General features: G+C 44.9%; 1 long non-coding RNA gene and 1 pseudogene across 1 annotated transcript in view; both read left to right on the top strand.

Moving 5' to 3' along the window:
- Positions 1–12,780, top strand: part of LOC124789665 — a 712,930-nt gene that overhangs the window by 143,913 nt on the left and 556,237 nt on the right. The window lies entirely within an intron of this gene.
- Positions 10,453–10,570, top strand: LOC124790677 (annotated as a pseudogene).

Genomic DNA, 12,780 nt, shown 5'->3' with positions numbered 1-12,780 from the left:
AACGAAGTACATTATGTGCGAGAGCGCATCAGAGCTTCAAACTGTGATCAAGCTTTTACTTCGAGACACATCTCACGTTCGGACGCTAATAATGCGATCGGTACGCATACAACAGCATGCGCTACCTGATGTGTTCCAAAAGGAAGCGCATAAAAACGGGATTCTTACGGGACTTTTGCGTCGGGTCTTATTGTTGATAGAAAGGAAAGGCCAAATGTTTTGGAGAGCCCTTGAGCTAGGGACCATTTGTGTCGTCTTACTGTAACTACCCCGATGCAGAGGGTCAAAGATTATTACACACTTCCTAGAGCTGAGGCAAATGGAGCAAATCGGTTGGTTCTTTTTCCATGTATAAGTATATGGCATATGGTGCGCGTTAAGGAGGATATGGAGGCACCGGGCAACATTCGGTTCATGCACGGTTCCTGAGGAAATTAGAAAAACATAGTTCTTGGGTACTAACACCAAGCCGCAAATTCCAAGACGGCTATGCACAACTAATGGCTGAAACTTATACAATGATTCCTAAGATCCTGATCTCGAACAACCTCAAAAATTTTCTTGATATCTTTATCCATTTCCGAGGTAGAGAGATTCAAAGCTACCCTACTTGTACACGTAAAATACGTACATAATATCCGGTGTGACGCAAAATCGTAGTTTATAAGATGACGTCGCTGTAAAGTGTTTCCTTTCCGGGAACCCAATGTTTTACTACTGAAGCACATGCAAAATTTATGTGCAAGTATAATTTGGTCTGAGATGTAAAATTAGTTTTGATTTATTTCTGTTCCACGTAAATAATCTTCCGAAATTTTACTGCTCCCGTTAAATGAGTGACTTTCCCTGCTGTAGCTGGGAAAAGAAGGGAAGTAGAGGAAAAATGATCTTGTCGGAGCACAAGAAAGGCTAATATGCTCCTTTTTCAAATGAACTTCAAAAATTTTCCCAAACAATTTGACATGCAAACGTATTCAAGCTTTTTTATGCTGATAGGAGACGATGACAGTGGGAAAGAGACAAAAAAGTAATACTAGATACTAGATAGTGGGCGTTGAGTAAAAAGGACAAGAAGACTATGGTAGTATGAGAGAAACAGAGGTTTGTGGTAGTGGAACATAGTTCAGAGTGGCAGAGTGAACGACACAGTGCCAGTGGAAGGCAATAACGAGAAGGAAACAGTGGAAGTGTGTGAGAGCCACAGATAATGTCAGGCAGAGTCTAAGACAATTACAACGATGAAGAGAAATATGATGACAGTGGGTAGACACACCAACAGTGGAAAGGAATGAATGAGACAGTAACAGTAACAGAGAGCAAGAAGAAGACAGTGACAGAGAGAAGTGACAATAGCAGTAGTACAGAACGAAGGACACTGTGGCTGTGAGACAGGAGACAATGATAGAGAGACCCAAACAGATAATAGGGAGCTGAGCCGAATGAGCAAGTCAGAAAGGGCAAGAAGTAGTGGGCTCGTATTAGCGACTTAACAGCGATGGACTAGTGGGTGTGGGCGAGTTACAATTTAAGGGAGCTAGAGGGAGTGAAAGGTGAATTTCATTTTAAACAGAGCGCCAGTGTATTCGCATACCAAAATTTTTGGGAATATACACTACTGGCCAATAAAATTGCTACACCAAGAGGAAATGCAGATGATAAACTAGTATTCGTTGGACAAATATATTATAATAGAACTGACATGTGATTACATTTTCACTTAATTTGGGACAACAACCACCTCTGGCCGTAATAACGGCCTTGATACACCTGGGCATTGAGTCAAACAGAGCTCGGATGGCGTGTACAGGTACAGTGCCCATGCAGCTTCAACACGATACCACACTTCACCAACAGTAGTGACTGACATATTGTGACGAGCCAGTTGCTGGGACACCATTGACCAGACGTTTTCAGTTGGTGAGAGATCTGGAGAATGTGCTGGCCAGGGCAGCAGTCGAACATTTTCTGTATCCAGAAAGGCCCGTACAGGACCTCCAACATGCGGTCGTGCATTAACTTGCCGAAATGCAGGGTTTCGCAGGGATCGAATGAAGGGTAGAGTTACGGGTCGTAACACATCTGAAATTAACGTCCACTGTTCAAAGTGCTGTCATGCGAACAAGAGGTGACAGAGACGTGGAACCAATGGCACCCCATACCATCACGCCGGTTGATAAGCCAGTATGTCGATGACGAATACACGCTTCCAATGTGCGTTCACCGCGATTTCGCCAAACACGGATGCGACCATCATGATGCTGTAAACAGAACCTGGATTCATCCGAAAAAATGACGTTTTGCCATTCGTGCACCCAGGTTCGTCGTTGAGTACACCATCGCAAGCGCTCCTGTCTGTGATGCAGCTTCAAGAGTAACCGCAGCCATGGTCTCCGAGCTGATAGTCCATGCTGCTGCAAACTGTTCGTGCAGATGGTGCAGATGGTCCTACAAACGTCCCTATCTGTTGACTCAGGGATCGAGACGTGGCTGCACGATCCGTTACAGCCATGCGGATAAGATGCCTGTCATCTCGACTGCTAGTGATACGAGGCCGTCGGGATCCAGTACGGCGTTACGTATTACCCTCCTGAACCCACCGATTCCATATTCTGCTAACAGTCATCGGATCTCGACCAACGTGAGCAGCAATGTCGTGAAACTATAAACAGCAATCGCGATTGGCGACAATCTGACCTTTATCAAAGTCTGAAACGTGATGGTACACATTTCTCCTCCTTACACGAGGCATCACAACAACGTTTCACCAGGCAACGCCGGTCAACTGCTGTTTGTGTATGAGAAATCTGTTAGAAACTTTCCTCATGTCAGCACGTTGTAGGTGTCGCCAGCGGCGCCAACCTTGTGTGAATGCTCTGAAAAGCTAATCATTTGCATATCACAGCATATTCTTCCTGTCGGTTAAATTTCGCGTCTGTAGCACGTCATCTTCGTGGTGTAGCAATTTTAATGGCCAATAGTGTATTTAACGTTGCTGAGGGAGGTAGAATGGGGCAACTGGTACCCCACTTCTCAGTTTTAAAACAGGAGCTCGGATGGGAGTATTTTTCCGCTGGTTGTTGTTGCGTAAGATTCCAACTGCGGAAATGCCTATCATCCCACAGCAACATGAAAGCTCCTTCTCTGAGCCTATTGCGCAAAACGTATTGCAACGCACTCTGTTGTCAACGGTGGTGACAAATCTGCTTTCGCCCAAAGGCGGAGTAGCTAAATCTGCCGTCTAATGCGGCAAGTAGGCGTGCATGGGTGAGGAGGCTGCGTTTCGTAAGAGCAGGCCGGACCCGGCGGCGAAAGTGGCGTTGACCTTGCGGCCGCTGCGCCGCCGCAGACGTAACGCGAGGACCAGGCCCCCTTGAGGCAGTCTCACCTACCCCATTCTGCCTCGGCGCCTGGGGGCTCAGGGTTCCGTCACTTTGCACGCGCAGCAGCAACAGCTTCCGCTACTTGTCTTGCAGTACCCTGGCTGGGTAACGAGGTCGCTGCCTCTGTGGAGCTCTCAGTCTCGTGGAAGCGGCCTCTCGACGGGCTGAGGGAGTGACGTAACGGTAATGCATGTCGCCACCCACAGTGCCGTGGAAGTAAGCAGTGTCTCGAGCGGCAGGAAAGGTCGAAGAAGGGGCTACGAATTCCGAAACTTGCCTTTCAGATAGAAGAGGACCTACATATTATGGACAGATAAGTTCTTGGAAAATAGTAAATAAGTTACCGATTTAAATTTCAGTTCTTCCAGATGTACTTGTGGTAAGGCTCTTCCTCTTTTAATTACTTTCAGCACTGCAGCGCGTCAGCAATCGTGAGTATCGAAATAATTATGAAAAAAGGCACCACAGGCTGCTCACATGCGCGGCTATCGAAATCACTGCGCATGCGCACGGCCAGGAAACGCTCTTCTTATGCACGGGAGCGGGATTACAAAGTTAACATCGGTACCTAACTGAATTGCCAAACGTTGTCGCACAAATAGCAAATTGAGCAAATGATAGAAGCAATGATGCGGGAATTAAGACATATTTAATAGCAACGCACGACAAACTTTGTGCACAGATGGTAAATCAGCCACAAGCTAATATAGAGGCCCTAGAATTAGGTAGAAATTACAACTAATCTAAAAAGATAGCTGTGCTAAGGACGTTATTGTTAACGGATAAAACCGCACTAATAATATCTGCAGCAGTAACCACTATCGCTCCATCACCATAATACTAAACGGCCGACCGGGCCGTAATCAGAAGACGTTAAGGATTTATAACATACCTTGGCTCCATGATCTTATGATTACATAGAAGCCAACGAAGATACATAAAATACCTCCTAAAAGCGCGCAGCAATAAGAAAATACAAATGGTGTTCTTCTTGGCTAAGCAAACCCTCAACACAGTAGGTGGGAAACCTAGGTAAACACCAGGTAGTTTGTGTAATCGAGGCGGATTTTTCATAATTAATTCATCCTCTTCTCTTGCAGCGACAATGACAAAAGCATTTCTAGGTGCAGTTATGCTTTCGCTCATCTTCAGGATCTAAAAGAGCACGTGTAGTGAGGTTTCCGTTGCGTTATGAACACATCACATAAATATACATGATGTAAGCAATGTTTACGGCGTACTACAGTGGTGCAGGGGACGTCGAGACGAACAATTTGATGTAGGACACTTGTGGTCTATCAAGCCGGAATGTAACCTCAAATTGGCCAACATTAGCCGTCTTAGCCACATCGCATGATCACCGCGCAAGATTCTGAATATTCTGTCGCCCTCTTATGCCATCGGCTTAGTCGGTGAAACTTTTGAAACCTTCGTTGTCGTTAACAGTAGCAATATAAACTTACCCGTGAGGACAATGAAAGAAAAAAGACCTTTGCAAATGTTGTCCAAAAATTAATTACATTTACAATCCGACCGAAACTTAAACCCCGTCAAGACAAGTAATCTCATAGTGTAATGTCGCTAACAAAGAGTTAGTTTCTAACTTCGCGCTATTAAAATTCAGAAACATTGTGAGGTAAATTTCACACAAACACCGAATTTACAATTTTTTAAGTGCAAGGCCAAGGTTTGTTTAATGTTCGAGGACGATTTTATCGCAAAAAAGAAAGGAATGAGCTTAAGACCTTCTAAGCGGGTGGCTTAAGGAGGCGAAAGGATTCAACACCAAGCACGACGTACATACGTTGCAGCTTATGTAGCTTTTTGAGGCAAATTTGAGGCTATTTCGCGGCTTCAAAGACTTGAGTTGTTTGTCTCGACTTCCCCTACACCATGGTAGTTTTTTTTTTTTAAATCTTATGGGTCTTAAATGCTAAATTCATCAGTTCCTAAGCTTACACACTACTTAACCTAAATTATCCTACGGACAAACACACACACCCATGCCCGAGGGAGGACTCGAACCTCCGCCTGGACCAGCCGCACAGTCCACGACTGCAGCGCCTAGACCGCTCGGCTAATCCCGCGTGGCACCATGGTAGTACGTTGTAAGCTGTTATCCTTTACAGCCTGTACACAAACGATTATTTCATATAAATTTATGTTGACAACGCACCGGCACAGCCTGCAGGATGTTTTCTTTTTTTTTTAGACAGCCTGATGATAACCATGGCTCGTCGAAACTGGCAATTGCCTTTTGAAATGGTTTCGTTTTCGTTGTCACAAGAAAAGAAATGATTACTAGTCAATAACAGCAACTCGCACACCTCCCCGATTGCTCTTTATCAGTGCACCAGCTGACTGAATTTTTTTCTGTCTGTGAGAAAGTTCAGGAGTGGAATTAAAATCCAGAGTGAAAGGATATCAATGATACGATTCGCTGATGACAATGCTATCCACGGTGAAAGCGAACTAGGATTATATGATCTACTGAATGGAATGAACATTCTAATGAGTGCAGAAAGTGGATTGAGAGTAAGTCTAAGAAAGTGAAAAGTAATGAGAAGTAGCAGAAATGAGAATAGTTAGAAACTTCACATCAGGATGGATGGTCTCGAAGTAGATACCTAGGCAGCAAAATAACCAATCGAAAGCAGACTAGCGCTGGCAGAAAGGGCATTCCTGGCCAAGAGAAGTCTACTAGAATCAAACAAAGACCTTAATTTGTGGGAGAAGGTTCTGAGAGTGTAGGTTTGAGCACAAAATTGTATGGTAGTGAAACGTGGACTGTTAGATAACCGGCACAGAAGAGAATCGAAGCTTTTCAGATATGGTTCTACAGACGGATGTTGAAAATTATGTGGACTGATAAGGCAAGGAATAAGGAGGTTCTGCGCATAATCTGAGAGGAAACAAATATCTACGTCTACGTGATTACTCTGCTATTAACAATAAAGTACCTGGCAGAGGGTTCAATGAACCACCTTCAAGCTGTCTCTCTACCGTTCCACTCTCGAACGGCGCGCGGGAAAAAACGAGCATTAAAATTTTTCTGTGCGAGCCCTGATTTCTCTTATTTTATCCTGTTGACCATTTCTCCCTATGCAGATGGGTACTAACAGAGGAGAAAAATGGTTATTGAAATTTTATGAGAAGATCCCGTCGCAACAAAAAAGTCTTTGTTTTAATGATTGCCATTCCAATTCACGTATCATGTCTGTGGCAATATCTCCCCTATTTCGCGATAATACGAAACGAGCTGCCCTTCTTTGAACTTTTTTGATATCATCTGTCAGTCCCAACTGATGCGGATCCCACACCGCACAGCAATACTCCAGAACAGGGCGGACAAGCGTGGTGCGAGCAGTCTTTTTAGTAGACCTGTTGCACCTTCTAACTATTCTGCCAATGAATCGCAGTCTTTGGTTTGCTCTACCCACAACATTATCTGTGTGATCGTTCCAATTTAGGTTAGTTGTAATTGTAATCCCTAAGTATTTAGTTGAATTTACAGCCTTCATATTTGTGTGACTTATCGCGTAATTTCTTTTAGTAGGCCCTACTCTTGTGAATAAATTATCACTTTCCTTTATTCAAGGTCAATTGCCACTTTTCATATCATACACATATCTAAATCATTTTGCAATTCGTTTTGGTCATTTGATGACTTTACAAGACGGTATAAGACAGCATGATCTGCAAACAATGTAAGAGGGTTACTCAGATTCTCTCCTATGTCACTAATATAGATCAGGAACAACAGAGGGCCCACAACACTTCCTTTTGGAACGCCGGATATTACTTCTGTTTTATCCGATGACTTTCTGTCTGTTACTACGGATTATGACCTTTCTGACAAGAAATCACGAATCCAGTCGCACAACTGAGGCGATATTCCATAGGCTCGCAGTTTGGTTAGAAGACGCTTGTGCGGAACGGTGTCGAAAGCCTTCTGGATATCTAAAAATATGGAATCAATTTGACATCCCCTGTCGATAGCAATCATTACTCCATGAGTATAAAGAGCCAGTTGTGTTTCACAAGAACGATATTTTCTGAATCCGTCCCGACTATGTGTGAATAGATCGTTTTCTTCGAGGTAATTCATAATGTTCGAACACAGTATCTGTTCCCTAAACCTTACTGCAAAGCGACGTTATAATATGGTCTGTAATTCAGTGGATTACTCCCATTTCCCTTTTTAAGCATTGGTGTGATGATGATGTTTGGTTTATGGGGCGCTAAACTGTGCTGTCATCAGCGCCCGTACAAAGTCCTAATTTTTACACAGTGCAGTTTCTTTTCACACTATTGGTGAGACTTAAGCAATTTTCCAAGTCTTTATGTACGGATCATCCTGTGAGCAAGCAGTTGTATATAACTGCTAAGTATAGAGCTATTGTATCAAGATACTCAGAAAGGAACCTGTCTGGTATACAATGTGTAGGTGTTCTTGATTGGAATTCAGAAATATTTACTTCTTCTTCTTTGGGGAAGAAAACGCTGACAAGAAGAAGGGACAGGTTGGTAGGACATCTGTTAAGACATCACGAAATAACTTCCATGGTACTAGAGGGGGCTGTAGAGAGTAAAAACTGTAGAGGAAGACAGAGATTGGAGATTGGAATACACTACTAGCCATTAAAATTGCTACACCACGAAGATGACGTGCTACAGACGCGAAATTTAACCGACAGGAAGAAGATGCTGTGATATGCAAATGATTAGCTTTTCAGAGCATTCAGACAAGGTTTGCGCCGGTGGCGACACCTACAACGTGCTGACACGAGGAAAGTTTCCAGCCGATTTCTCATACACAAACAGCAGTTGACCGGCGTTGCCTGGTGCAACGTTCTTGTGATGCCTCGTGTAAGGAGGAGAAATGCGTACCATCACGTCTCCGACTTTGACAAAGGTCGGATTGTAGCCTATCGCGATTGCGGTTCATCGTATCGCGACATTGCTGCTGGCGTTGTTCGAGATCCAATGACTGTTAGCAGAATATGGAATCGGTGGGTTCAGGAGGGTAATACGGAACGCCGTGCTGGATCCCAACGGCCTCGTATCACTAGCAGTTGAGATGACAGGCATCTTATCCGCATGGCTGTAACGGATCGTGCAACCACGTCTCGATCCCTGAGTCAACAGGTGGGGACGTTTGCTTGCAAGACAACCACCATCTGCACGAACAGTTCGACGACGTTCGCAGCAGCATGGACTATCAGCTCGGAGACCTGGGCTGCGTTTACCCTTTACGCTGCATCACAGACAGGAGCGCCTGCCGAAGTGGCCGTGCGGTTCTAGGCGCTGTAGTCTGGAACCGCGAGACCGCTACGGTCGCAGGTTCGAATCCTGCCTCGGGCATGGATGTGTGTGATGTCATTAGGTTAGTTAGGTTTAACTAGTTCTAAGTTCTAGGGGACTAATGACCTCAGAAGTTGAGTCCCATAGTGCTCAGAGCCATTTGAACCATTTTTGAACAGACAGGAGCGCCTGCGATGGTGTACTCAGCGACGAACCTGGGTGCACGAATGGCAAAACGTCATTTTTTCGGATGAATCCAGGTTCTGTTTACAACATCAATAAGGGTCGCATCCGTATTTGGCGGCATCGCGGTTAACGCACATTGGAAGCGTGTATTCGTCATCGCCATACTGGCGTATCACCCAGCGTGATGGTATGGGGTGCCATTGGTTACACGTCTCTGTCACCTCTTGTTCGAATTGACGACACTTTGAACAGTGGACGTTACATTTCAGATGTGTTACGACCCGTGGCTCTACCGTTCATTCGATCCCTGCGAAACCCTACATTTCAGTAGGATAATGCACGACCGAATGTTGCAGTTCCTGTACGGGCCTTTCTTGATACAGTAAATGTTCGACTGTTGCCCTGGGCAGCAGATTCCCCATAGCTCTCACCAATCGAAAACGTCTGGTCAATGGTGGCCGGGCAACTGGCTCGTCCCAATACGCCAGTCACTACTCTTGATGAACTGTGGTATCGTGTTGAAGCTTCATGGGCAGCTGTACCTGTACACGCCATCCAAGCTCTGTTTGATTCAATGCCCAGGCGTTCAAGGCCGTTATTACGGGCAGAGGTGGTTGGATACTGATTTCTCAGGATCTATGCACCCAATTTGCGTGAAAATGTAATCACATGTCAGTTCTAGTATAATATATTTGTCCAATGAATGCTAGTTTATCATCTGTACTTCTTCTTGGTGTAGGAATTTTAATGGCCAGTAGTGTACATCCAGCAAACAATGAGGACGTATGTTGTAAGTGCTACATTGAGATGAAGGGATTGGCACAGGAGAGAGATTGTGGTGGACCGCATCAAACCAGTCATGAGACTGATGACTGAACAATAGTACAGTTCGAAGTTCACTTGGATATCCTGAACCGTGTCTTACCAGCAACATACTATCACTGCGAGGGGACTATTACCACGCGTACTTCGTCCCATGACGATCTCACGAGCGTAACAGTACATTGGTGCGATCTGTAGGACCCATAAAGGTGTTCGCAGCCTCGAAGCTCAGACAGCTGAGCTGGGCTGTGTTCAGTGGCGGCCCCCTCCCACCTGTTGCGCAAGCGGTCACCTCCCGGAGGCTGCGTTCGCAGAAGCCGCGTCGTACTCAGCGCTGCTGAGGCGGCAGCGAGACGCCGCGCTGGGCTGGAGTGGTCGCGGCGCGGGGCGCAGGGCGTCGGCTACTGAGCCGTGCTGCGCCGCGCCGGTAACGGGACCACCTCCGGCCCCCGCTGTCCTACAAAGCCTCGCGCTGCGCCTGTCAGACGAAAAACTCGCGCCGCACGGCCGAGGTGCTGGGTGCTTAACGTGCCGCCGCCCGAACGGCTCGGCGTTGCAAATTCCGCGGAACGTCTAGCGTAACGGTCGATACTGTCTGGACGTCACGGAACGTCAAAACATTCCACAGTCCGTTTCCTATGCCAACATTCGTGCAGGCCACCAACGGTAGGTCATCAAGGATTCTCGGGAAGAAAGTTTCGCGTTGACGTCTGTGCCCGCGAGGCCAAATCGAAACTTTTTCTACTCCCTTGGGGCAGGGTGCAACGGCCGTGCCGCAGTGGATACACCGGTTCCCGTGAGATCACCGAAGTTAAGCGCTGTCGGGCGTGGTCGGCACTTGGATGGGTGACCATCCGGGCCGCCATGCGCTGTTGCCATTTTTCGGGGTGCACTCAAGCCTCGTGATGCCAATTGAGGAGCTACTCGACCGACTAGTAGCGGCTTCGGTCAAGAATACTATCATAACGACCGGGAGAGAGGTGTGCTGACCACACGCCCCTCCTATCCGCATCCTCCTTTGAGGGTGACACGGCGGTCGGATGGTTCCGATGGGCAACTTGTGGCCTGTAGACGGAGTGGTTGTGGCAGGGTGCTACAGCAACCAATTTCGAATTATTAAAAAAAAAGTTTATCTAATATCAGATTGTGTTTAAGTAACTTGATATGAAACCCATACGTCACAAAGCCACATAAAAAATATATCACTTACTGTTACGCTCATTTTCCATTTTATATTGTGTTATGACGGATACGTTTAAAATCCAACTAGTTTTACACAATCCGATGATGCCTCAAAAGGGTGAAACGCGTCATTGACTTAGATAATTTCGCAAACAAGATTGTTTTTATTCCGAAATGAAATCCAAATATGGTTTAGCTTTTACGTTACCTGGACACAGGAAAAGGCTACACTGTGCATAACTTAATTCGATACAGCAACTTTCATTAATCTGATTTACCTAAATCAGCTAAAAATTTCCAAATAAATTGTAAGAAATGACTACTAAAGGTGATGTAGACGTAGACTTAAAAAAGAATGTAACAACTCAAATTCTAAAGAAAGCAAGTGCTGACAGGGGTGCGTACTACCGAACTGTCAGTTTAATAAGTCGTGGTTATATAATACTCTAACGAATTGTTTACAGAAGAATGGGAATCTTGTACAAGCCAACCCCGAGGGAAGATCAGTCTGGATTGCGGAGAAACGTAGCAGCGCGCAAGAGAATTCCGACCCTTCGACTTCTCTTAGAAGATAGGTTAAGGAAAGGCAAACCAACATTTATATCATTTGTACACTTAAAGAAAGCTTTTGACAATGTTGGCTGGAAAACAGTCTTTGAAATTCTGAACGTTGCTTGGGTGAAATACACGGAACTAAAGGCCATTTACAACTTTGTGCAGAAACGAAACTGTAGTTATAGGACTGGAAGGACATTGAAAGGCGAGGGAAGCAGTGGTTGAGAAGGAAGTGAGATGGAGTTACAGGTTATTCCCGGTGTTATTTAATCTGTACATTGAGCAAGCAGTAAGGGAAACCAAAGGAGAATTTCGTAAATTTCGCAGTGAAGAAATAAAAACTTTCTGACTTTCCGATGAAATTGTAGTTCTGTCAGATACAGCAAAGGTCTTGAAAGAGCAGTTGAACGGAATGGGCACCGTCCTGAAAGGAGGATAAAGGACGAATATCAACAAAAGCAAGAAAACGGTTATGGAATGCAGCCGGATAAAATCAGGTGTTGTAGAGGGAATTGGAGTAGGAAATGAGACACCAAAAGTAGTAGATGCGTGGGCTGTAAAATAACTGACGATGATCGAACTAGAGAGGATATAAAATGTAGACTGACAAGGGCAAGAAAAGCGTTCCTGAAGAAAAGAAATTTGTTAACGTCAAAATATAGGCTGAAGGCATTTCTCTGGAGTGCACTCTTGTGTGCAAGTGAAACGTAGACGATAAACAGTTTAGACAAAAAGAGAAGCTTTTGAAATGTGGGGCTACAGAAGAATACTGAAGATTAGATGGATAGATTGCGTAAGTAATGAAAGAGGTACTGAATTGAATTGGGGAGAAAATAAACTTGTGGCACAACTTGACTAAAAGCACACATTTTGTAACATCAAGGGAGCATCAGATGGCTTCAGGCAAATGCCGGGATGGCCGACTTCCTTCCCCTTCCTTCCGTAATCCGATGAGACCGATGACCTCGCTGTTTGGTCCCCTCCCCCCATATCAACCAACATACCAATCTTCAGACTGTTGATCACAACAACATGTAGATGGCTGTGTGGACAGGGACATAAGAGCTAATAAATAAATAAAACTTCCATTAAAAACTTTTTTACAGTGATAAAGTCGTGTCTATTCGAGGAGAAGAATATTTTTGACGTTAGAAAAAGGCTCTGTCGTATTCCTTCTAAAACATATTCGTATGTACCTACTTTCTTGGCCAAATAAGTGACGATGTTTTAAAATGTTTGTACGTCACTTTTCCTATTCCTTAACTACCCAGAAGCGAGGAAAATATACCATATAACTTTTGTCAAGAACTTGGCAGTTAATAAAATCTAACATTGCCACTTTATTAATTCG

Source organism: Schistocerca piceifrons, chromosome 3, assembly GCF_021461385.2.
Source record: "Schistocerca piceifrons isolate TAMUIC-IGC-003096 chromosome 3, iqSchPice1.1, whole genome shotgun sequence".
Classification (NCBI taxonomy): Eukaryota; Metazoa; Arthropoda; class Insecta; order Orthoptera; family Acrididae; genus Schistocerca; species Schistocerca piceifrons.
Note: the sequence above shows the minus strand (reverse complement) of the source record. Positions and strands in the feature narration are given on the sequence as shown.